Raw genomic sequence first — 27,565 nt, 5'->3', positions numbered from 1 at the left:
AAGAGAAAAGGCACTTACATAAGGCATGTCTGATGAGTCTCGCAGCATAGGGTAATAATCAACAATCTTCTCAGCCACTGCCCGAATTTCACTATTTGAAGGGTACATCTGTTCTTGACATGAACTACTGGCACGGAGGATCACCACCATGCTGGTTACAGTGTTCCTTATCAGTCTGCAAAACAGGTCTTTGGACATCTTGCACTGTGATCCTTTCCCATTGCGAAGCAGTTCAAAATACTCACTCCGAACCATGTCAAGTTCTGAATCTGTGTATACCACATACTCAGGAGGGTCTGGCATTTTTACGGTTTTCAGGTGACGGCTTTTGGGGGTGGAGGTCTGTGGCAGGCTTGGCAACATGGCATTTGTGGATTGCTGGCTTGACGGGCTTGGCAACATGGCATTTGTGGATTGCTGGCTTGACGGGCTTGGCAACATGGCATTTGTGGATGGCTGATCAAAGGCTTCACTCACTGTATTCTCACTCTGTACCTGTTTAAATAAAAAAAAAAAATCGAATTTGCTATTAAGGGTTACAGTGTGGTGTCAGATAAACATTATACATATATAACAGTTTCAGGTGATAAAACTAGTGTTTCCATCAACAAAATTCAACTAAGTCACAAAAATGATAAAAATGTCAGTCCAATAGTCCATTTCTATGCAAAGAAAGGGATTCTCAGTTTCCCTGTATACAAGACCATAACCAGATTAAGCCGGTTAAATTTGACAAAATGTTTAAAAAATGCATTACAGGAACACCCTAATAAGGAATTTTATCAAGCTGTATGTGCATCAGCTGGCTCTGAGGGAGTGTCATTGGTAGACATCAGCCATCCCTCTTCACTGTAATCAATAGAAAACTTTAAGTGGGTGATAGGGTCACTTTGCCAGTAATAACTGTGCTCTATTAGTTTTGACAATTCTCCTACAGACCTTGAACAGCCAGATTCTCTCTAGCCATGTATGTGGACATTTACCTTTGGATGAATGCGATCCCACAACTTCTTTCTTCGCATAAAGTTCTGTGGTCCAGGAAAAAGATCCAAAAGATCATCCCGAGAGAGGGTTTTTAAAACCCCTTCATCAACATCAGCAGCTTTAAAATTACAGGAAGAGGAAATACAGTATAATCAGCTTCACGTCAAACCATTACTCATTAAATGCCATAATGACGATCCATTAGATCAGTGGTCCCCAAACTTTTTCTTCCGAGGGCCAGCTCACTATGCCTGGCTCTAAGAGAGGGCCAGAGACTCAGAGTATATCAGTAACCATAAATAGCTTAGTGCTGTGAACAACAGCAGTCTACCTAAGTTGAATATTCCATTACATTTAATCTAGGCTATTGCAATTTAATACCATTGTTAGCTGTGTTTATATTTCCATCATGCCATATCAGTGTAAAATGTAGGTCAAATGAAATAATACTAATAAAAAGACTTTAGCATTCCCAAAAGTATTAACAGGGAGTCCCAAAAGTATATTTTGAACTCTAAAATCTGTGTCTTTGCATACACCGCTCAATTTGTGAACAAGCAATATCCTACAAATAAAAGTTCTCAAACTATGAGAGTTTTATGAAGTGGTGGCAGAAACATCTGAAATGACCACCATTCTAACTTTCACTCACCTGATGAGAACTTTGTGAACTTTGTGAACATTTAAACGAGTGAATAAAAAATATAAATAATTATACCAGAAAGTTCCAGAAATATGACTTGAATAGAAGTTAGTTAGTTATTAACAATTAATTGATACACTTTTAGAATACTTTGAGCACTGAGGCTTTTTACATTATTTGGAGGTAGACCTACATTTCATTCCGTTTTCAATGGCAAACGCGAAACAGCGCCAAAACAACCACCAGTGGACAAAAAGAGTATTACATGTGTACTGTTAAGACTTAATGAATGGGGGAAATTACGGAGGTTATAGTTTGACGATGTCGTACTCCCGTGCGGGCCGGTTGCTATATACCACGGACATGTTTTGGGGGGCCACACAAAATGAGGTGGCGGGCCGTAGTTTGGGGACCACTGCAGTAGATTGACCTGGCTGATGGTTATTCATATTTGACTGTGGAGAGCAAAAGGTGACCTTGACCAACAGGGCTATGGATTAATTTACACCAAACTCTCCCTTTAACATTAACATTATTTTGCGATCCACTCCCTATTAGAGCACCATGTCTGCTTTCCATGAAAACCATTGTATTTGATACAATAAAAATGCATTACAAAAACTGCTATCTATGGCATAGGGTAGGGTGGGACATGTAAATAAATCATTTAGGGCACTACCGTGGCCTACTAGATGCACTACAGACCCCTACCTAGAAGGAACAGGCAAGCAAACATGATTTGACTGGCCCTACTCTACTGCATGGGAGAGTTCACTGCAATTTGAGTGTTGAAACTCATTGCAGAGAAAGCTGTTGATAACATACGTACAATATAATGCAATGGACAACACATGTCATGAATATTTAATTGATAGATCATGCTTGTCCTTTAATTGTTTCCCTCATGATTTACCTTAACTTACATTTAATACTAAAGCTTATTTGCAGAGATAAGTAGCTAGCCTACTTTGAATAGTACTGGGGATGATTAGTTGTATCCGTTATCCACGACTTGCAGCGAAAGTAGCTTTTCCACCCGGCTGTCTAGCAAACGAGTTGGCTACCATTCGGTAACGCACCGGAGATGAAAACAAATTGCTGACAGACTTTGTGTTCTAGCAAAAAAAAAAAAAAAAAATAATAATAATAATCTAACTCTTTCTAGATACAATAATAAAGACTTGCTTGATATAAGAGTGACAGCATTTTCTTTTTAGAAAAATAAAACTTTTATTCAAAAGTAATAGCTACAACAAAGGGATTGATCCCCAACAGGTTCACACAAATTAATCCGCATTGAAACAAAATTTGACTACATAAGTAGGCTAACAGGGTAACCAAGTTACACTCACACTACATATTTTGTTGCCACTTGGCAAGTAATGAACTGATTTTCTTTTCTTTAAAAGTAAGAACCACAGCTGGTTTATGTAAAGGAATCTGCATTAACAAAAAATCTGACTACCAAGTAACAATTATTACATAATGATAGATATAATGAAATCATGTGCTAGGACCATTTCTGTCAGCAATTATGTCACTGATTATATTTTATTGGGACAAACACCCTCCTTTGAAAGAAACAGAGAAATATGAGGTATGATCAATGAGCTCATGCACCAGTTCTGTTGCTTGGGCAAGAGCGGGAATTGGCACTTTATAAGCACACACATCTTTGTCAAAGGTTAAAGTTTCATATGGTATAGTTTCAAAAGCACAAAAAGAGGAATTTACCAAAAAAATGCTTTTACCAATCCAAACACAGGCAAATGATTATCCATGTGAGTGATAATCAAAGACTTCCCACTTATGTATTTATTTCCATTAAGGATGAGCCATTTAACTGATACAACATTCTCTGAAATCTCCATGCCCAAAAAGTCTTTAAATTTAGCCTGAATATACTGTAGATTTGCAACCTCTGAGATAGGCCCCAATTCTCTCTCATTTGCAAAAATAGGATGCTCCCAGCCAATTTCATTCTGACAACACTCAAGGAATTGATTATGTTTAGCTAGCGACTTACAAACATTTTTAAAATTCAATTTTGAAGCCCACTGCTTAAAATAACTGCTTTGCTTTAAATCGCATGCACATGCATCTTATCAAAGGACCAAGGGATTTGATTTGACTTGGTAGATGCAACATGTACAGTAATGCTGCTTAGGTATTACATTACTCTCAGGAAAAAGGTGTTTGAATTCATTCAAATGTTCTTCGATCATAATTTTGAGCTGTGATATTGTTTGTAAAGAAATTACTGGAGCAAGTACTATCTGTACTATTTCAATCAATTTACTAATAAAATTCACATACTCATTGTCCACATCTCCCCAAAGAAAAGGTAGTATTTTTATAAGATATCTTAACATCTGCCCACATGATTGTTTCAATTTGTTGTCATTAGCAGTTAAAGTGGTCACATGTTTTTTGCACAATTGCATTGATGGTTAACCAATCAGGAGGAAGGCGAAACAGGAAGCAGGAGAGCCAGCAATGAAAACTTACTGCCAAAATCACTGATCAACCTCGCCAGAAGACATGTCGGTGTGGCGCTGCATGATCTGTATAATTTTTGTTGCTTTTAGTTTAAAGAATCTTCTTAGCCACATTAATGTCACACATGGTCGTAATGCAGAATTTTGGGTTTACTGTGGGGTTGACGGCAGCATGGGCCAATAGGAAGACTAAGATTAAGCCAGGTCTTTCTAAAATACGTGGTCTGGCGCACACTGAATAACACACGTTTAGGTGCTGGGAAAATACACTCAGGTGATACGTGGAAAAGGAATTAAGACACAAATGTGACACAGCAATTAAGAGTTCATCCTACACACACACAAAATGTGACACAGCAATTAAGAGTTCATCCTACACACACACACACAAATGTGACACAGCAATTAAGAGTGCATCCTACACACACACAAAATGTGACACAGCAATTAAGAGTTCATCCTACACACACACAAATGTGACACAGCAATTAAGAGTTCATCCTACACACACACAAATGTGACACAGCAATTAAGAGTTCATCCTACACACACACAAATGTGACACAGCAATTAAGAGTTCATCCTACACACACACACACGTGACACAGCAATTAAGAGTTCATCCTACACACACACACACGTGACACAGCAATTAAGAGTTCATCCTACACACACACAAATGTGATCCTACAGCAATTAACAGAGTTCATCCTACACACACACACAAATGACCGCATTGACACAGCAATTAAGAGTTCATCCTACACACACACGCGTGACACAGCAATTAAGATCCTACACACACACACAAACAGCAATTAAGAGTTCATCCTACACACACACAGCAATTAAGAGTTCATCCTACACACACACACACACACAGCAATTAAAGAGTTCATCCTACACACACACACAAATGTGACACAGCAATTAAGAGTTCATCCTACACACACACACACAAATGTGACACAGCAATTAAGAGTTCATCCTACACACACACACAAATGTGACACAGCAATTAAGAGTTCATCCTACACACACAAATGTGACACAGCAATTAAGAGTTCATCCTACACACACACACACAAATGTGACACAGCAATTAAGAGTTCATCCTACACACACTGCCGTTGCTATTGGGCTACTGAAGTGGGAACACTAGAGACCGGCTACCCAAAGCTAAGTCGCTAATGGGCCTACTAAACACTGAGGCTTCCAGCTAGGATGAGGGAGGGGAGACACTGGACTTAAACTAAAGAGAGAGAAAAAAACATAAATAATAATAATGAAAAAAGAATAAACAAAACAAATCCACTCTAGCCTACGGCTCACTAGCCTAGAAATCTGGACGCACCCTAGCGTTTGCTGCCAGGGCTAGTCTAGCAATCATCAGGCCAATCAAATCGTGTATAGAGTCGTTAGGCGGGCTTAACATAATGATTGATGGCAGAGTTGCAACAGTTTGGCTTGAATTCCATTCTACTTGAAAACAAATAAGATAATGTTGCTATTGGCGAACAGTGTGACACGAGTTAAGCTTTTATTAAGTTGGCAAAAGTTTGAACTAGCCAACTAGCTCCGCTGGTGGGAAACGCGTGGGACTAGCTGTCTATTATTAGTGCAGAGGGAATTTGAAAGACAACTGATTATCCCGCTCCTCGGACTGAGTACTGTGAACGGTGAGTGCCCAGATCCTACATTTTAATGTTGTAGTGGTGTTGTAGTGGCGACTTAAGTTGAAATCTTTAAGTTGAAAGCTGACTTTGTTTCCAAGCACACTAAACACATAGGTCTGCCTTTGAATTCCGTACACAGATAATCCGTTTCCCCATCCCGCCTGAAAAGTATGATTCTCTTGGTTCATTTTACTTTTTTTACCGCTCATGGTTCTCTTCATCGTTGACTGTAGCAGGTCCGACTAAGGCCACTAAGTGTTTTGCATAGGAGGTGCCCTCTGTCGGTACATTGTATCATTACAATAGGGATTTGGTTCAGATGCGGTAAAACCTGTGATGCGGCCCGCCAGTTGCTTATGTCTGATGTACAGTATGGGGGATTAAAAAAAAGTAAATGTGCCTCAACACCCTCTGCAGACCCCTACCATCATCATTCTTCTTTGACCACATGTATGATAATGTGATTCACAGACTTCTTGTGTGTGTTTCTCATTAAGATTTACTTTATACACTTCATACTCTAAACAGTATTACAAAAAACTTACAACTGAAATCAACGTTTACTTCTTTTATTCCCTCCAAACAAATCAACAGCACTTATTTGGTTATCTGTAAGACTGATGCACAGATATTCTCATTAGTGCCCACATCAGAAGCACAGGAGATCTAGCTCAAAATACAAGTTGGTTCAATATTGCAAACAACTCATCTATATTATATTTTACCATGTCTGCTTGCGTACCACTTGGGATAGCTTGCGGATCAGCAGTGGTCCCCAGACCACACTTTGAGAAACACTGCTCTAGAGAAATGGACTTTGTCACTTGCCAATTGAACAGTACATAATGATTTCTTAGCACACTCTTGAACTGCTTACCTTTTAGAGCATTAACATTCAACTGGCCATGTAGTTCGGTTTGAGACTGATTGGTTGGCTGATTCTTGTCACTAGTACCCAATGTTTTTTGCAGTTGGCTACAGATTATTTATTAAATGTTATTTCCGCACTACTGGCTCATTTATCAAATGGGGGCTTTCTTTTTGTCTTCTGCAAATGAAACCACAGGTAGAACTTTGTCTGAACCTAGATGCAGCGCTTCGGAGCATTTTAAAACTCACAGAAGAAAGTAGTAGCATTTGTGATGCACGGCTCACAAAAGTTGTGTGTTATCAGTGTGTTTTCCTTTATTATAATGATGAATTCCTAATGTGTACATACTGAACTCGTGATGAATTCATAAGGTACAAACCGTAAACTAATTCATAATTCCTTATGTTTACATACTGAACACATGGTGAACTCATAATGACCTAGAGATTATGTCAATGTTACTTGTGGTAAATTACCTCACTTATTTCATTGGCAATGCAATGTTATTCAAAAAGTGTATTATAAAAATTCTTATATTTTGACATGTATCTCACCACTGCAAGCTGGCAGCTCGACTTGCCTTTCATGCATCTGTAGGGTAGACTATCCTGAATCTGGCAATATAAGAACCATGGTGGAGGGGGAGTTTGGGGCTGAGAAATTTACATATGTGTGAAATTAAGTCAATGCAAGTATTAATACATTAAATTGTGGCCTAGACTCTGCTGAAAACAATATATAGCATGTGTGCATGGCACTTTTAACTAATGCTTAATTGTGTACCCTTATTGTAAAGTGTTACCCTCATAATGACTTTGTCTTCGACAATAAACTCTATCTACAGGTCCACAGAACTGCCATGGGCCAGAGATTTGCACCTGCTTCCATAGGGTGGTCACCATCACAAAGGAAAAGATCAGAGAGAATTTTGGATAAAAAAACTGCTCACTCAACATCTACTGGGTTTAAATGAGCAATAACCACAGTCCACCCCTTCAAAACTCCCCCTTTTCTTTCCGGGTTTCTGTAATTCAATAAAGGCATTTTCCCAACATGCCTGTTATTTCTCTCCAGTCACAAGTTCAATTTTCAGCTACTGTTGACTCCCCCTTTTCTTAGGCTAGTCTAGATACTTTTAGTTACAGTTAGTTCTTTATCTATGTAAGATTTATACCTACTGTGGTTGAGATTTATTATTTTCCTAACCCTTTCTTAGGCTAGTCTAGATACTTAGGACATATGGCACACTGCAACTCTACAGTTAGTTCTTTATCTATGTTAAGATTTATCCCTACTGTGGTTGAGATTTATTATTTTCCTAACCCTTTCTTTTTTATCATTTTAACCTTTCCCTTCCCTATTTTGATTGTGTATTGTACTGATTTTGAGTTTGTGTGCTTGCTTGCTTTGCTTTGAGCACTTTTTGAGCAGACATGTATTTAGATTTTGATTCGCATTATCCTTGGGAGCAACCATGGGAGCTTTGGGACGAGTGGTTGACGAAGGACGAGTGGTTGACGGAGGACGATTGGTTGACAGAGGACAAGTTTTCGATCGAGGACGAGTGGTCCCCAGTCCCGGCTCCTTGTTGCTCTCCGGCTCCAGCTCCAATCCTTGCTCCTTGTACAGCTCCAGTCCCAGTCCCTAATCGCCCTTCTGTGCTAGCTCTGCGCTCTCTAGCACCTCTGAGTTTCAGGCCTGAGTTTCCGCGCTCTCTCACGCCTTCGAAGCTCGGCCCTGATTTCCCAGCTCCCAAGATGCCCCAACGGTCTGCCCTGCGGCATGGTAGTCCACCTAAGCTGCCTGGCCAGAGGACTCCCACCTCCGGTACCCCTCCACCCACCCTGTTTGGACTTAGTTTTTGTTTGGGACGTCTGGGAGCCGTCCCTTAAGGGGAGGATACTGTCACGGTTTGGAGTTTGTTTTTTGTGTTTTGGGGACTCTTAGTTTGTAGTTTGATCAAAGATTGTTAAGGCGGAGCAAGATACTTCGTCGTAGTTCATGTCTATGGGCGCGAAATGGGGATCGAATCCTGTCTGCATAAAGAGGCGTGTCGATGGCGTATTGGCGGCGCATTTGCAACCGACCAACAGCAGCTGCATAAATAACCGGCGCACACCTGATATAAGGTTGATTTTCTCCAGACTGGAATGCTCAAAAATGCTAAAATGTACCTGAAATGTTCAGAAGGGTTTGAGGATCATGAAAACGTGCCTGAAATTCACATTCCCTAACTCTATAGAACCAAGACCTTAGCATATGTGGTGAAATTCTGAGCTATGCCCATAGACTTCAATGGAGCAGTAAGCTGCCTCTGCTCTGCATAAAGGGGATTTTGACCCCCTCGTGCGATCCGGGTTCCCGGAAGTGGCTCCTGATGAAACATCTTGCTCCGCCTTAACAATCTTTCGTTTGATGTGTTCTCTTGTTTACTTCCTGTTGTCTTTGTTACTTCCTGTGTCTTGTGCTCCTTTGCTTGTTTTGCCATGTGTCTGTTCCCTGTGCCTGTGTCTCCGTCCCTCACCTGAGTTGTGTTCAGTTACCTAATCATTTAGCCTATTTCTTGTCTATTGTTCACCTCTGCCTTGTTGCCTTGCCCTGTCATCTGTGTTATTTGATTATCTTGTTCCATGTTCACCTGTGTCTCCTTGTTTGTGACCAATGGTATGTGTTTCCTTATTAGTGTCCTGTGTATTTAAGATCCTGTGTTTGCCTCAGTCCTTGCTTTGTCATTGTTTGTGTTTGTGTGTCATGGTTGGCCCGTTCCTGTGTTTTTTTTTTTAATGAGTAAAATCTGTTTGAGCTCAACTTTTCGAGTCTTGAGTCCTGCATTTGGGTCCTAACCCTGACACTTTGAGTAACATCTTTCCCTCACCTAACCTAACCCTAATAGCCATCATGAGCACACACCAGTATCTATATGAAGAATCTAAATATTATCAACCGTTAATTCAATCAAACCCAAACCTAACTCTACAATTTAGTCAACTCACTTCATCATAACCCAGGGGTCTCAAACTCAAATGAGCTGGGGGCCACTGCTGCCATCATCATCTGATTGGAGGGCCGCGTCAGTGTTAAAGAATAATACAAAAAAGAATGACTATTTCCTAAAATGCAATGTTTTTTTTTTTCAAATACTGTATTTTCAAATACAAAACTGCAAACAGAAAGTGCAAGTCTTTTTATCTATTTTTAGACACCTGTGCTATAAAATAATGATAAAATTAAAATATAAATACAAATTATGACAAGAATCAAAAAAATCATAAAAACAGGTATGTGTGTGTTTCACACCAAATAAAAATATTTTCCTCTCATAACTTATTTAAACCTGGCATATCAAAATTTCAAAAGGCCATGGCTTGAAAGTGGTCAGAGATAGTCACACTGTAAATGTAAAAATGTGAAGTGGTCAGAGATAGTCAGAGAAGTTCTACTGTAAATGTAAAAATCTTTGAGTATAAACAAAAGTTTATGAAGGGGGTAAATTTACCCATCTAATTTGCCACTGGATGGTAAGCACCTCAAATTATGCACCTTTCAGTAAATACTGGATGTTGAACTATTTGAGCAGGTTTACTTTCTTTTTGTCATATTACCCAAATAACAAATTAACAGGAAAACAGTAGGCCTAATAGTAAACTATTACCAGCCTGTTCCACAAACTGTTATTATAGGTCTACAATAAAGTAGCCTGGTCAAATCAGTTCCTATCGCGGGTGACTTTGTAGTTCTTCAGAGCTGTCTGTACCACGTCCATTATGGACACTAACATCACGATTACCACTGCCACCTCGAGCTATTTGGGCAAAGGGTCGAAATAAGCATGGTATGCTTAGTGGACACCGTCGTACGCAAAGACGCACCTCCATTCTGGACGCACCGTGACTATCACTGTCAATAGACGATCGATCATAATATAATCTCCAAAAGGCAGATATTCTCCTTCAGAATCAGAATAGGTGAATAGCATAGCCTACCCAAGACTTCATCACACGTGAACGTTTTTTCAACATTTGGTGTAGGCCTATTACGGCTTCAATTTGTGCAAAACTATGGCCTGCATCGTTTCCGCATCATTAAACAAATGCACGTCTTCATGTTTCTCGCGTGTAGGCTAATACACTGTATTTCCTGAAAACTGTGTGCAGCGATTTTGGGCTTGAATCAAGCTCTGGATGTCTAGCAACTAGTGGAGGAGAGTACAAATGAGATTTGTTACCGTACTTGGATCTATCGTCTATTTTAATCAGTGTCGTTTGTCGCAATTAAAAATACCCTCAGGGGCCGATTTACATGAAGTTGGCCTGCGGGCCGGGAGTTTGAGACCCCTGTCATAACCATTCCATCACCCATAAACAACAATACTTCCTACTGGGGCCTGATCCACCCTGAACTAGAAAATTATATTTACTACCAAAAATACACAAACCCCCAGAAAGCTGGACTGTTCCCTTTGAGGTTCCTCCCGGCTGTCCCATTGTTTCAGATTGCAACAGTGCATCCTATAACATCCTATAACTTACATTGATAGCATACTTCCAACCACTCTCCACTCACCAGCCCAGCTACATTAAAGGGATATTCCACCATTTGGGGAAATACACTCATTTTCCACCTCCCCTTGAGAACAATTGAGTTTTACCTTTCCCCAGTTCATCCAGCCGTTCTCTGAGTCTGACAGTAGCACTTTTAGCTGCAGCTCATTGAATCAGATTAGACCGTTAGCTTATAAGAGAGATGCTAAAGGTCTAATCTGATTCCGATTTGATTGGTTCCACGGGATGCAAGGGTAAAGGTAACGTGCATCAATTGCTCATTGCCAGAGTGTCTCGCAGAGACAATTCCATTGTGCTCTTGCGAGAACTCTGGATTTCCAGAGTACTTATGAGCGACACTTGGAAATCGTATCTTGAATGCCCACGACTTCTCCTCACTCGACTTGCGCAGGCCCGCCTCATGGTTAATGTAGCCTGTGAATTCGCTGGGGCAACCATGACATACCTGGGCAAGGTAGTGGGGTCAAGGGCAGGTTCGACCTATTCGGGCAAAAGTGAGGGCAATTGATGAATTTCCTGTCCCTGCCTAAGGAGCTTATGCGTTTTTTGGTATGATCGGCCTCTATCTTTGTATTTGCAGGAATTTTTCCTCCGCTGTTGCCCCGTTGACTGATCTGCTTAAAGGAGAATTCCGGTGTGATATTGACCTAAAGTGTGTTGAAACATGATACCGAGTGTGAACGTATGTCTCATAGCCCACCTCGGCTTGTCCCCTGCACTCCAAAATCTGGCGCTAGTTAGACGATGCTACCAACAGCTTTTTCAATGGTGGTGCTTCAGTATCGGGCTAGCCATGCAAATAAATCACTGTTTTACACCATTTACGAGGCTCAATGTATCTCCACACTTCATTGGTATACTTCCGAGGGCCCTGACATTTAAAACGAGACATTGAGAACTTTGAAAAAGCACTGGTAGTTTACTTACAAACGATTTATACAGACAGTATCTTTTTTGCGTTTGCAGCCATCTTGAATTTAGTCACGATAAGCCGAGCGACGAGTAAGAATGAACAGGTATGATAAGGGATCAGATTCCAAAAATAATTCAGTGGAAATGCATGGATTCCAGTTGCTGCTACTGGAAGAAACTGGAATCCATGAATCCACAGATTTCCAGATAAAATGCACTTTAGATCAATTTACGGATGATTGGGAGTACACACGTTGAGTTGACATCAAAATCATGTCATTCGGATGTGTTTTGAGAAAGTTCGATTTTACCGTTTTTAGTCAAAACTTGTTAGCGTGGAAGTGACCAGGGCAAGTCATTTCACGCTACAAAAACGCTATTTTATACCTCTTTTACAGTTCCAAACAACATTACACTTACGTGGTAGTGAGTAGAGGGTCCCTAAAGCCAAACCGAAGTATCCCGAGGTCTTTATGTGGTCGGATAGAGAGTCCAGAATGAATTTCATCAAGCCAGTACCTTTCCGGAAATGTTGCTACTGCAGCTGGCGTCTTTAGGGGAAAGTCCGTAGGAGTCGATTGCGAGTGTGTGGAGTAACACGCTCTTGAAATTCACAATTTAAATTGCCGTTTTAAAAAAAAAAAAAACATAGTCCAGTATTTCTTTTTGAAATTGAAATTGTATGGACTGGACTGTTTTTTTTTTTTTTTTTTTGAATTTCGACTCATCATACGGACTTTCCCCTAAAGATGGCAGCAAAGATGGCAACATTTGCGGAAAGGTTAAGCAGTCGCATGAAATAAGGAGAACACAGACAATTCGGTTTTCAATTCAACTGTTAAACTAATAAAGTTTATTTTCAAGGTATGTGACTGTTATGTGAAATTTCAAATGCTTACGCATTGCATTAGGTCTGAGCACCACTGGAGAAAACATTAACATACACTAAGCTAATGTTTAACTAAGTTTAACAGTGTGCTTCTAACTTAGCCACAAAAGGCTGATACATTGTGCACATAAACCATGACGGAAAAAAAAAAAAAAAAATGAATATGATAAACAAAGGTCGAGTGCGGTGCCTGAGATGAGAGGTGGGGCTTTGTTGTCATAAAATTGGCGGCTGTTCCCTCTACCCGTGTCTACACGGCAAAAGTTAGCCTGCGGTTCGGAATCCGGTTACAAAAACTATCGTCTTACAGTCTCCTAAACTGCTGCCGTCGTGTACACGCAAGGTGTCGTGTCGTGTAGACGGCCCCTCAAACTTATGTTCCCCCTTACCCAATCCCTATCCTAACCCCACCCCAGACCAGGATTCTGACTCCCAACAGATTCTTCCCATAGTTTTTACCTTCTCGTACAACACTCACCAACTCCACCAGGGGTTCTCACACATCATTTCACAACAGTTCCATCCACCATTCAAAGGTCACAAGCCCATCTCTGCATTTAGAAAGAACAAGAATCTCCAAGACATCCTAGTCAGATCCACCTTTTCCCTTAACCCACAACCATCCACATCAGCTTACTCTCAGTATTTTCAACCCTCCAGATACATTCACAACCCCCATAGCAATAGTTTAGCCCCAGCAGATCCACTCACTTTGGAAACATCCAATACACACACACACACACATGCACACACACACACTTTGTCCTCTCTTGGAAATGTGAATACATATGCACACACACACACACACACACACACACACACACTTTGCCCTCTCTTGGAAATGTGAACACACACACACATACACACTTTGCCCTCCCTTAGAAATTAAATGTGAATACATACACACACACATGGAAATGAGAAACATACACACACTCATGGAATCAGAGAAGCATTATTATGACCGCCGCTAGCAAAGCGGTCATAAAGTTTTTTTTTTCTCCGTCATCTACTTCCTGAATTTTTGGTCAACGATACCTGGGACACCGAACCACCGGGGCACATGAAATTTGGCGGGTATGTAGCCCCACTAGACTTTTACGGGCCCCCATGGTAAAAAATGTAAATGCAATATCATTCTGCTTTAATTGCCCCTCTCTTCAGTTAAGATGTTCAGAACTGCACCAAATGTTATGTGTATGATTAACCTGACATTCTCTGGGGGCATGCCAAGTTTCGTAGAAATTCATCCATGGGGGGGGGGGTCTAAAAAAATCAAGTTATGTGTACATTTAGTGACTGTACACTCATTGGCCTGTAGATTGTGGTGCACACATATACACACACACACACAGGCACGCACATACCATCAGTATCGGCAATTACAACGGGCGATACATAATTACAAATTCAGTAGGATTAAAGGAAAACCAAATATCAAATATTCATCATAATAATTTGGCTCATTTACCAGCATTGGCGTCACATAGTCGTTTGTCCACCAGATGGCGCATCGTTGCAGTGAGACGTAATTTTGTTGGAAGTTAATCTAAAGTGGGTTGGAAAGACACTAGCTTCCTACAAGGACAAGACTGTAGTTTACCGCAGAGAACGTCTAATAAGGGTAGGATGATTTCTGCATTACATATAATTCCCATTTCTTCTTGAAGCTGAAATAAATCTGAGAATGTTTATCGGACATGCTTGGTTTTCACTGCAGGTAGGCTACGTTAATCTTAAGTTATATCAATAGCCTATAGTAGGCTAGGTAAAATAATGTTACCGTTAGCATTGGTTGAATGATGGAGGCCAATTTGATTATTGATGTATTTGTAGAAAACCATAAATGCGGTTATAGGCTACCAAGAAAATATATAACAGCACTAATTGCATCTTTCGACTGTCATCTCATTTGTTTATGACCATAACCTAACAGGAGCTAAGTGAGTTAGCCACAACACGTTCGCTACGTGATGGTTTTCTAATGGAAAATAAATAGGAACCTATATCCTAATCCTAAACTGGGACATTTAGCTCAAAGTCTCAAAAAGCATCTAGTCAACGTTCATTCCCAAACACACCATATAGGCTACTTCAATCCTCTATTTTCGAAGGTGATTCAAGTTAAGGAAGAGCCGTGATCTACATCTCCATTTAAACCAAATGTTTTAGAGCGCACGTTGAGAGATGTATCTAAGGCAGGGCTGTACCTACACATATTTGTTGCACGTGCTACAAAAATCATTCTTTGCGATGGATGATTTACACCGGTCCAATACAGTTTTGCCTATGGCTATACCGTGAGACTGAGACGTTTTTTGTTTGTTCGAAGTGCGTGTTTAGGGTGTGAGAGGGGAGTCGATGTGCTTTGATTCCAGCTTGGTAGTAGTAGTCTATGCGATTAAAAAACGTGTGTGTGAAGTATCCAAACAATGATAACGCTTTCATTATGGCTGCTTTAGCCACAGACCTTGAGCTACTGTACAGTGGGTTGGGTTCTATTTAGAAGTGTTGCTTTCCGTGATTCACACAGCTGCGTGAAATGTATTAGGCTACTACTGATATGCAAAACTATTAACTTTTCGCCAAGAGGTGGCAGCTTAAGTCTGCTTGATACTGTAAGCCATTGGTTCCAAAAGGAGATTTTATTTGGGTCGCCAGTATAGCCTAGTGACAATTTATGTTGTGTAATAGGCCTAGCATAGGGCCTACCTTATATAGCTTATAGTTTGTTAACTGTCACGGTTTTGTCATAACTCCCTCTATGCATTTTTGCATTTAGAATAGCTCTGAAACCGGGGGCGAACACGTCGCAGGGGGTGCCAGTGCATGGATATCTCAATCGCAAAATTAAACAATATTTCTATCGGGCGCCTACTATGGTGAACTCAGCCTGATCTGCCGGCGATTCCTTTTCGATTTCTTAAAAGATTGAGCTTGGTCTGGCGAAAGCCAGACTAACCATGGACCTCTTAGTTGCAAAATGCAAGGGAACATGAATCAGCATATTATTTGCACAAACAATGACAGTAGCTCTTCAACTTGGCCCATTAAAATGTGTATGAACAGTCTAGCAACGCATTTCATGAAGGCCTTTTTGGACATGTCAGTTATTTGCACCACTGGGTAAAACGGCATTTTGTTTTAGACTACTGGTATTTAATTTGTGCATTGACAATAAAGCTGAATATCATATGAACTAGATGACTAAAATTATGCATATGTAGAAGAAAAACATTCACAAAAATCCATGACATGACCTCTCTTCTTGATAGCTGTTGAAAACTGCATGGAACTGACAGGGATTTGTTTTGTTTAATAATAAATAAATAAATAAATAAATAAATAAATACAATGGATGGACTGTGATGAACTGCCCTACTTGTGATTGTTTAGAGGTTTTAAAGGTTTTATAACAATGCTACAAATGTTTTGGCAAGTGCTACAAATCTATTCACCTTTGCAGCTCCAGTAGGCTACTTTCTGTGCAGCCAGCAAACACACATGCCAATTAAGCATACACAAAAGTTTCAAGAGTGGGGGATGGAGTAGAAGATGGAGACATTGATTAATGTGATTTATTTTTGCGGAATGGATGTAGAGGACTGAGCGGCGGTCATATTTTGTACCGCTATGCGGTACATCTAGTTGAGTAGGTGTCGAGTCAAAAGCATGAAAGTGAATTGGAATGGGTTATGGAAATTAATGAACTAGTGACATGAACACAATGTACCAACACAGTAGGCACCCCTGAATTAATATGGGCTTCAGAGCTCTCTCTCCCGCTCTCTCTCTTTAAGATTATTTGCGTTGCATACTGTGGTAAAGACATAGGCTACTGGTAGGCTATAAGGTCGTCTCGTTCAACTGGATGAGGATTTTCTCGAGTTGCCCCAATTAACGTCGATGCTGCATATGGATCAGTGACAGAGGCACTGTAGTTTCAAAGACTGTTGCAGTTCATTTCAAGACTTTTCACAATGGTAAGACTAGAATTCTATTTCAATAGGCTATGCTTGCTTGGGCCTCTTGTGTTAATGTATGCTGTGTGTGACCTGTCGGATCTGATTCCTTTGTTGTGTGTTCCGTTTAATGGGCTAAAAAGACAGGCTATCCACAAACGTGAACGTTTAATCACTAGTATGGGAATAACTGAGGCATCATCTGCGTCGGGCTTGGGTCAGGTTCGGACATAAAAATGAAAATGCCTGTCGGGTTCGGGTCGTGTTCGGACGATTTGCGGCCCGATCCACACTCTAATGCACACACATTATATACATACACCATATACCCACAAACGCAGGCACACACACATACAAACATTAACTCACACATACACACACACAAACAACTAGATGTACCGCATAGCGGTACAAAATATGACCGCCGCTCAGTCCTGTACATCTGTTCCGCGAAAATCACACTTCAATTTGTCTCCATATTTTACTCCATCCCCCACTTTTTAAACTTTTGTGTATGCCTGTTTGGCATGCCTGAGTGTGTGTGTGGTTGCACAGAAAGTAGCCTACTGATGCTGAAAAGGTGAATAGATTGTAGAATAGCCAAAGAAGATGTAGCATTGTTATAAAACCTTTAAAATCTCTACACAATCACAAGTAGGGCAGTTCATCACAGTTCATCCATTGCAACTGGATTTATTTATTTATTTATAAACAAAAACACATGTCAGTTCCATGCTGTTTTCAACAGCTATCAAAAACAAAGGTTATTTTTGGATGGATGGATTTTTTGTGAATGTTTCTTCTCCTACATAAGATTTTAGTCATCTTTAGTTCATGTAATACTTTATTGTCAATGCACAAATTAAGTAACAGTAGTCTGAAACGTTATTGTTAATGCACAAATTAAGTAGCCTAACAGTAGTCTGAAACGTAATGCTGTTTTACATCTAACCAGTGGTGCAAATAACTGACATGTCCAAATGGGCCTTGATGAAATGTGTCGCTAGACTGTTCATACACATTTTAACAGGCAAAAGTTGAAGAGCTGTTGTCTGTTATTGTTTGTGCAAAATAGGCTGATTCATGTTCCCTTGCATTGTGTATCTGAGGTCCATGGCTAGTCTGGCTTTCACCAGACCAAGCTCGATCTTTTAAGAAATCAAAAAATAAATAGAGGGCAGATCAGGCTGGGTTCACCCAGCCTAGTCCATAGACACCCAATATTGTTTAATTTTACGACGCTCTAGCTATTCTAAATGCAAAAATGCATCACAGAGTTATGACAAAACTGTAACTAACAAACTAGATCCTTATAGAAAGCTGTTAGCTTCCCTAAGCTACAGGTAGGCTTATAAGGTAGGCCTATTTACAACATAAATTGTCAATAGGCTATGCTGGCAACACAAATAAAATCTCCTTTGGAAACCAATGGCTTACGCCTTACAGTATGAAGCGGGCTTAAACTGCCATATCGTGGCGAAAAGTTGTAATAAAATTCACGCAGCTCCATGAGTCAAGGAAAGCGCGAATGAAGTAGCCACTTCTAAATGGGACCCACTACACAGTAGCTTAAGGTGTGTTGCTAAAGCAGCAATAATGAAATGAAGGTGTCATTGTTTTGATACTTCACACACACGTGCTTTTTAATTTCACAGACTACAACTACCAAGCTGAAATCAAAGCACATCGATTCCCCTCTCACACCCTGCACGCACTTAAAACAAAATAAACAGGCGTCTCAGTCTCACACATGTATAGGCAAAACTGTATCAGACCGGTGTAACGTTGGTAAATCTTCCATTGCACAGAATGATTTTTGTAGCACGTGCAACAAATGACAGTCGAAAGACACAATTACAGTGCTGCTATCAATTTGCTTGGTATAACCGCATTTATAGTTTTCTACAAATGCAATCAATCAAATTGGTCTCCATCACTCAACCAACGCTAATGGTAACATTACCTAGGTCCTTATTGATATTATAAGATTAACGTACCTGCAGTAAAAACCAAGCATGTCCGATAAACATCCTCAGATTTATTTCGGCTTTTTTATTTATTTCGACGTTCTCTGCGGTAAACTACAGTCCTTGTAGGAAGCGTCCATTGTTTTTCTAACCCACTTTTTAACTTCCAACAAAATTACGTCTCACTGCAACGATGCGCCATCTAGTGGACAAACGACTACTTATCGCCAATACTGGAAATGCAGCCATGATGATGATGATGAATATTTATTTTGGCTTTCTTTTAATCCTACTGAATTTGTAATTATGTATCGGCCGTTCTAATACCGATAGTATGTGGGTGCCTGTGTGTGTGTGCATGTGTATATGTGTGCACCGCCATCTACAGGCCAATGAGTGTACAGTCACTAAATGTACACATAACCTAATTTTTTTAGACCCCCCATGGATGAAATTGTACGAAACTTGGCATACCCCAGAGAATGCCAGGTCAATCATACACATAAAATTTGGTGCAGTTCTGAACATCTTAATTGAAGATAGGGCGATTAAAGCAGAATAATATTGCATTTTCATTTTTTTTTGCGGGGGGGGGGGGGGGGTGCAAATCACAAATGAGTGATTATGGGCCAGGTTGATGTGGGCCCTTGAGACCAACATACCATAAAAGATTCTTCATCCTCAGTGCCACGGTTCAGGTAGTTATTTAGGAAAAACTGCTTTTTTTGCAGTTCGGGGGCCAAGCACGGGGAGGGCCCCCGGGGCCTAAACTAAATTTTTCCAAATCTTTACATACCCACAAATTTCATGTGCCTATATGACTTGACCAAAAATTCAGGAAGTAGATGGTCATAATAACCCCACAATCCCTATATGACATTAAGCTGGCGGTCATAATAACACACACATGCATTAACTCACACATACACACACACAAACACAAACATTAACTCACACACACACAAACAATAACACACACACACAAAACCTTGCCAGGGCACATCAGCCTCCTGTGAAGCGGAGCTGGCTGCAGGGCATAGTGACACCGTGTGCTTCAGATATTTTAGATAATTGAACAAATTATGTGCAGCCCTGTTGTAATGCACAAAGGTCAGCTAAGTTCTTGTCTGAAAGTCCGCCAGCACACACACACTGAGAGTGCCTGCCTCTCTGCCTTTGCTATAAGTCCGCGCGCACACACACACACTGAGAGTGCCTGCCTCTCTGCCTTTGCTATAAGTCCGCGCGCACACACACACACTGAGAGTGCCTGCCTCTCTGCCTTTGCTATAAGTCCGCGCACACACACACACACTGAGGTGCCTGCCTCTCTGCCTTTGCTATAAGTCGCACACACACACACACTGAGAGTGCCTGCCTCTCTGCCTTTGCTATAAGTCCGCGCGCACACACACACACTGAGAGCGCCTGCCTCTCTGCCTTTGCTAAATGGAGTTGTAGATGTTTTATTTCTCCTTCTTCTCTCTCTCTCACTCTCCCTCCCTCCCTCTCTCTTTCTGTCTCCCTCCCTTCTCTCTCTCTCTCTCTCCCTCCCTCCCCTCTCTCTTTCTGTCTCCCTCGCTCTCTGCATTCAAGCATCATTAGTGGAATGACGGGCAGGCCTGGGGCTACTGTTGCCACCAGCTAAGTCACAAATGTGTGTGTGTGTGTGTGTGTGTGTGTGTGTGTGTGTACATGTGTGTGCTTGCCAGGGAGAGGAGGGATGGGGGCTGGGGTTAGCCAGAGAAAGACAGGAGGGAGAGAAAGAGAGAGAGATGGAGAGAATGCAAGGCAATGAGAGAAAACTACTAAGGGGCACTGAACTGGAATGGACTTTGAAATCAAACATAGAGAGGTTTTCATACACAGAGGTGCAGACAACACACACACACACACACACAGAGAAGAAAATAAGTATTTTAACCTCTGGCTAACTGCAGTCACGATGCCAATACGACATGGTTTACATCCTTATAGGTCTTAGTTCTAAGTCATAAACCACCTATACAGTCATAAACTACCAATACAGATGTCTCATCAACATGACCTTAGTGTAATGTGCCTTATACAATCAAATCATGATTTAAAAATATGTTCAATGAAAAAAAAACTGTTATTTTCTGAGGTCATCATCATCAGGTGTGAAGGAGGGGTCCTTATTTCAGAAAGCAAAAGGAGGAAAGGAAATGGGGACTGTTAAGAAGCTTTGGGCATGGCCTCTATTTTGCATGCTGAATACATTTTATGCTCAACAAAATTATTTTCACTTATCAAAACAACCCATTTGCAGTTTGACTAATGCGAAAAAAATGGAAAACAGCTTGATTTGAGACAATTAATTCAAATGGAAATATCTGTTTTTAGATTTGCATGCATGTGTGTTTATGTGTGTGTGGTAAATGTGAGCATGCTTACTGTTGTGTGTTAGAGAGAGAGTGATAAAGAGAGAGAGAGAGAAGGCTGAGCGGTTTGTGTAGTGAACCAGACCCACAGCCAGAAGGCTCTGCACTGCACCTGCACCCTGCTTAGCACAGCTGACAGGCTGAGAGAAGGCCAAAGGTCACCAAGGGGTCACAGAGAGGTCAATGTAATATAGGGGCAGACAGAGGTCTGTGTGCCTGAGTCATGTGACCTAGAAAGAGAAATGTGTGTGTTTGCGTGTTAATATGTCAGGGCTGCCAACCCTCACAAGCCTTGGGGATTGGCGTGAGAGCGAGTGAAGCCAATCAAATGAGTGAGTCTCACGGTCAGTGCGTGAGAGTTGGCAGCCCTGAGGTGTTTATGTGTGTCAGAGCACGTGTTTAGCAAAACATATATATACTGTATATATATATATATATATATTATATATACTGACATACTGAGAGACGATGTGCACAGGTTTGTACAGGGGTGTCAAACATATCAGATCAGGCCTGCCAGCAGGTTTTCATACGGCCCCCCAGATGTTTTGGGTAGGAATGGAAAATTAGAACAAAATCAACAGTTCCCCTCTACGAAGATCCACAGTTACCGTGCAGATATCAACAGTTCCCCTCTACGAAGATCCACAGTTACCGTGCAGATATCAACAGTTCCCCTCTACGAAGATCCACAGTTACCGTGCAGATATCAACAGTTCCCCTCTACGAAGATCCACAGTTGCAAACAGATATCACAGTTCCCTCTCTGAAGATCCACAGTTACGTGAGATATCAACAGTTCTCCCTAGAGACATCAGGGGCCTGTACTACGAAGGGAGCTTAACCTACCCAGATGTAATACAGGGTTACTTTGTTAAACCGGGGTTGACAAAACCTGGTTATCTTAAGTGGTGTTAATCGGTACTACGACGCTGATTAAGTTGATTTGTTGAGCCAGGGTTAACCTAATTGGAGTGTGTGCGCGTTCACATAAAAGGGGCGGGTTGCAGCCCAAGTCACGATGACGCGATCACCTTATTTTACGGATGAGGAATGCACATTTATTATGACAAGTTACGAGGAATTAAAACCCACTCTACAAAAAAATCAAATATCATTACGGCAGCAAACAAAAGCAAGACAAGGCTGTTGGCAGCGTATTAGGGTAGCCTAAATGCCTAAAAGTAAAGTTTTATTTCCACATGTTCTTCAAATATGTGTTACGGAGGATTAATAGCTTGCGGAATGTCTGAAATGAGTTGAAATAATTAAATTGCCTATTTTGAGTTCATAGAAAGTCCTACAGATGCAACACAATTCAGAAGTGGGCATATAGATTACAATAATAAGGATAATTGAATGTTTAAGTAGCCCCCATTGACTGATTTAGTGTATGCCTAATCCTGTGAACATTTCAGATGCAACACCATTGCCAAACGCACATGGCAGCAGGTGAAAATGAAACACAAAAACATTATTCAGAATAGTAGGTTTATATAGTTATAGCTTGCATTAATATTTCTTAATTATGAAAACATGTAGGCCTTATATGCTTATAGCCTTCACCTGGCCTCTGTTTTACAACAAAAAGGTGTCTTTGAACACTACTGTAAGAGAAAAGGCACCAGAGTGTTTTACAGTAGTGGAGTTGGACATCGCAAATAATAGTGGAAGGCCGATTATGGAAGGGATTGAGAGAGGCATTCGGTCGGATTCTGGTGCTGTGGAAATGTGTAGCCTTTATGTGCAGGGTACAGTAATATGACATTCAATTCAACAAGTTTGTTAAAATGGTGATTTTAATTTATTAGGTCTACTGTAGGCTATGTCCGATTTATGTTTGGCTATTCTTGCTCAGATGTTCAGCATACTGTAGGCCTATGTCCAATTTATTTTCGGACATACAGTATTCTTGCTCAGATGTTCAGCATCACGGAATATATGTCCACGTAAGGGCATTGCTATGACGGGTGACATTAGAGACGTCTGCCTAGATCATCTAACAAAAATAACGAATTCCCTTGGCTGACAATCTATATCTTCATAGAGAATATCGCCGGGTAGCCTATATATATTTTCTGCAGTCTCTAAAACCCCTCGCCCTGCGAAGAGAGCCCCTCACGATTTGCGCTCCAATGCTCCAATGGATCATCCAGGTACGCCGACATTGTCTCGGGAGAAATTGTTAGTGGAGGGGTGGTACTTATAAAAGGGTGTGGTTAACGGAAACCTCGGGTTAACCAAGCTCGGAGCAGGTTTGAGATGCAGCGTAAATTGCCATGGCAGCATACCTCGGTTAAAACCTATCCACCTTTCATAGTACGGGTTAATCGGGAAGTTACGCCACACGTGATCAAGTTACTCTCGAAGTTACCCAGATTAGCCAGTAACCCCGCTTCGTAGTACAGGCCCCAGCAGTTCTCCTTATCCTAGAAACATCAACAGTTCCCTTATAGACCTCAACAGTTCTCCTTGAGAGGAATTCTCCCATGTGCGTAAGGGTGCATAAGTCCAAAAAAGCGCGTAACTAAGCACATTTTACTTTGCACGAATTCTCCCCTTTGCTTAAATCTGTCATGTACACGTGATAGAGGGGGTTACGCATTTTGGGAGGAGCAACCCCAAAATCTGGGCGTTTCTATACTCTTGCACGCATTCTGCAATGGCTCAAACACCTTTTCAGCTATGCGCTCCGGAGGGCTGTTTTCCCAAATTACAGTGTCAAACGGTGGCATATTTACCGACATGACCTTATCCATGAGGCTACATTGTTAAATAGTGAAAACCCTGTTATAGACCCTTATAGAGTTCTATTATCAGCATCATAGTTGGCCCCACAAGGCTTCCGTTTTAACATTCCATATGTTATCGGAGGAAGTAGATTGGGAACCAAATAGAACGTTCAAGCCAAGTATTTTTTACAGTCTATGGTTCAAGCAATTGTTTTTGTTTTTATTGTTGAAAGGGTCTATAATCACCCACTTATATACCATATTAGAGCTTACAGACTGTGCATCTTCAGTTTTAACTAGCACAGCTTCAGAGGCACTGCCAGCTGTACTAGCTGCCTGTTACAAGTTTGTTTACCATCAAAATGGCTTTGAAGGTGCTATATTAATTAAAACAAGTTGCATAGTGCTGCTTTAAGAGATGGTTCAGGAAACATGCCCGCAGCTTAAGAGTCTTCAATAAACATTAGGAGTCAACTTTAGCAGGAAACGCAGCCCTGGATGAGGTGGTGTGGTGTGTACTGTAACTGCCCCCTTGTTGTCTGTCTATCGGCATTCAAGCTAATTCAATAGCAGTAGGAACACACCAGCAGCCTCTATCTACACACACACACACACACACACACACACATATAGACATACACACACGGGTGTACAAACACATATACAATCAAAAAAACACACACAACAAAATGCACAGAGAGAGAAGCATGAAAAAAGACAGAGATGTTGTGTGATGTGTTTTCTCCAGTGATCTGTGTTTAAATAAGCTATCTGTGGATAACTGTATTTGAATTCGCCGCACACTGACAGAGCATGGTAATAACCCCATGGGTAGGAAGCCTGTGAGAAAAAGCCTGTCATTTGCTCACTCCAACTGAAAAAAACAAGTTAAAGGGAAAATGGGAACAAATGTGCAAAACTACAAGGTTGCAGAAATAAATATAAAACACACAATAAATATAAAATGCACAATAGCCTTTTGTGCTGATATCCCTTCTGCTATCCCAATAGCCCTTTGTGTGGCTATCCCTTCCTTAAAGAAGTAGAATATTAGGGGGAAAAGAAACACACACCCACCTTCTCTACACACACACACACGTGTAAAAGGAGCTGCTTGACCACTTTAATAAGTAAAAACATTTAAAAGCTGGGGTATATAGCCTAGGAGGTTGCTGTGACGGCACTCTAAGCATATGCGTTGTTGCTAGGGAACGGTTCATATGTTCTATCAGGCAGTGCAGTTTCTCCGTCTCGTTTCAGACATCTGCCCTTGGTGGCAAACTTCCAAACGCCACATCATGCACGGTCCTGTTTGAAATCAGGGTCTCTGAGACGCACAGGGAAAAATAAACTACACATAAAGTCTGATTCCCTCTCCAAAATGTCTGTAAATGCTAAAAAAAAAACCCATCTTGGGCTCAATCATGCAAGACTTTCAGAGATTTGCGGTGATTGTGCCAGGCTGATCGACATGTCAGGTCCAAGGTCGTTCCCTCAAAGGGAGCCAGATGCTGTTTGTGGGAATGAGGTACAGCAAACATCGACTGTATCTATAAAGCACTGGCACAGTAGATAGATAGATAGATAGATAGATAGATAGATACTTTATTGATCCCCAAGGGGAAATTCAAGTATACAGCTACCTATAATTTTGACAAGAAAAACAGTTTCTCTACTTTAAAAACATCTAAGCAAGCAATTTATTATTGCATTTAATTAATTACCCATATTACTGCGAGTCCATACTGATATTCAGAAAGATGGCAAGTCTGGTTTACCTCTAGCCAGCAACAGACTGACCTTCTATGGACAGTAGACAACTGCCACTGATGCAACATGTTCTTGTGTCACCAAAGTACTGGCTGGTATGAAATTAGCATAATAGATACCTAAAAGGTATGGAAAACTGCAATTAACACCCAGAGCCTTGTTGGCATGAATGGACGAGTGCTACATGCTAACTATGATATAGTTATCTGTGTCATGCAGTGAAGGTCTTCACTTGTTTGTTGAAAGAGTATTATAAGTTTACAACTCCTCAGTCACTTGTGTTGGAAGAGTACCAGAAGTTCACATTTCTTCAGCTGCTTCTGTGTTAGCAGGGTATAATAATTATTCAGAAGCGTCTTTGTTTAAAGAGTATTGTAGGTTTATTACTCTTCAGCTGCTTGTTATACCGTAACAACAGAACGTTTACAGCATGTTTTGCAACAGTAAATTTATCTTGGTAATTAAACTTTTACTATAAAAAAAAAAAACAAATCAGCTGACTTTAACTACATTCAGCTTCATAGCTACACACATGTGAACTGCAGACCACAGGAGAGTGGGAAAGCTCATTTCAACCCATAATAAATTATACAACAGATAAAAAAGCACACCTTCTGTTACAACACTGTTTTTGCTAGGTTCATTTTTTAGCATAAATATAAATATTGCAGTACTTGATTATGAAAACAGAAAAAAAGTATTGAACACTATATGTGTTGAACTGGGTAACTTAGTACCTTGGGAACACAGAATTTGTATATATCTGATATATGCCTGTCTGTATACAACTTGGGAACACAGAATCTGTATATATCTGATATATGCCTGTCTACAAATCACTACACATTTAAGAGTGAGACTGGCCTGTCAGGAAAAAAATGCTTGAGAACAGGCAGGCTGTGCTTCAATACAGATCAGCATAGGAAAAGCACAGCTGTGGAATATTGCTTTGTCTGATTGAAGACTTGATGTGAGAGGAAATTCATGGGAAACCATCAACGTGCACCAGCTATGTTGTGCAGCCAGCTGAGATCTGTCCCAATTATTATATATTATTAAGATTAACCACACAACAAATCTCCAAAAGGGACTATATAATATATTTGTGGATCCTGTTTTTGTATTTGTCTAATAGAAGCATTTTGAACAATTGTCAGCAATGGTTTGCACTGGAGGCTAATCCTCAAATCCAGTGGTAAAAGGAAGGTGTTCTAGAATGTGTGGGAATTTAATGTATGGAGCAGGATAATTGTATGAGTGGCAGCCATTGCCATTTCCTATAGCATGAGGGGGCTGAATGCATGTGAAATGGAAATACTAAATGAACCGTAATCAAACTGTCTGTGTTAAAATGGCACACACCGCACTCCAGACACACTCGGTACACACAGAACCACTCCAGGGCGTCTGAAGTGTTTTGTGTCTCGTCTTGGCTGTGTCACACAGACACACAGGCGATCACAGCAAATCAACATTGTCTGGTTAAAAAGCATCAAGAGGTGACAAGACAAGCCGGGGGCGATGTGGTGTCCTAGCAGCAGAAGAGTGAGGGGGGCCATGGCCTCCGTGTGTTACTACAGCCGGAGGAAGAACAGACAGGACCAGGAGGGGAAACATGAATATCAAGCAAATCCTCTGGACGTTTATGCCTTTATGAGCCTTTGCAGGCCATACTGTCAGGTATACTCTTATCGTCC

This window comes from Alosa alosa, chromosome 20 (assembly GCF_017589495.1).
Source record: "Alosa alosa isolate M-15738 ecotype Scorff River chromosome 20, AALO_Geno_1.1, whole genome shotgun sequence".
NCBI classification, from domain to species: Eukaryota; Metazoa; Chordata; class Actinopteri; order Clupeiformes; family Clupeidae; genus Alosa; species Alosa alosa.
This window is presented reverse-complemented; position numbering follows the sequence as displayed.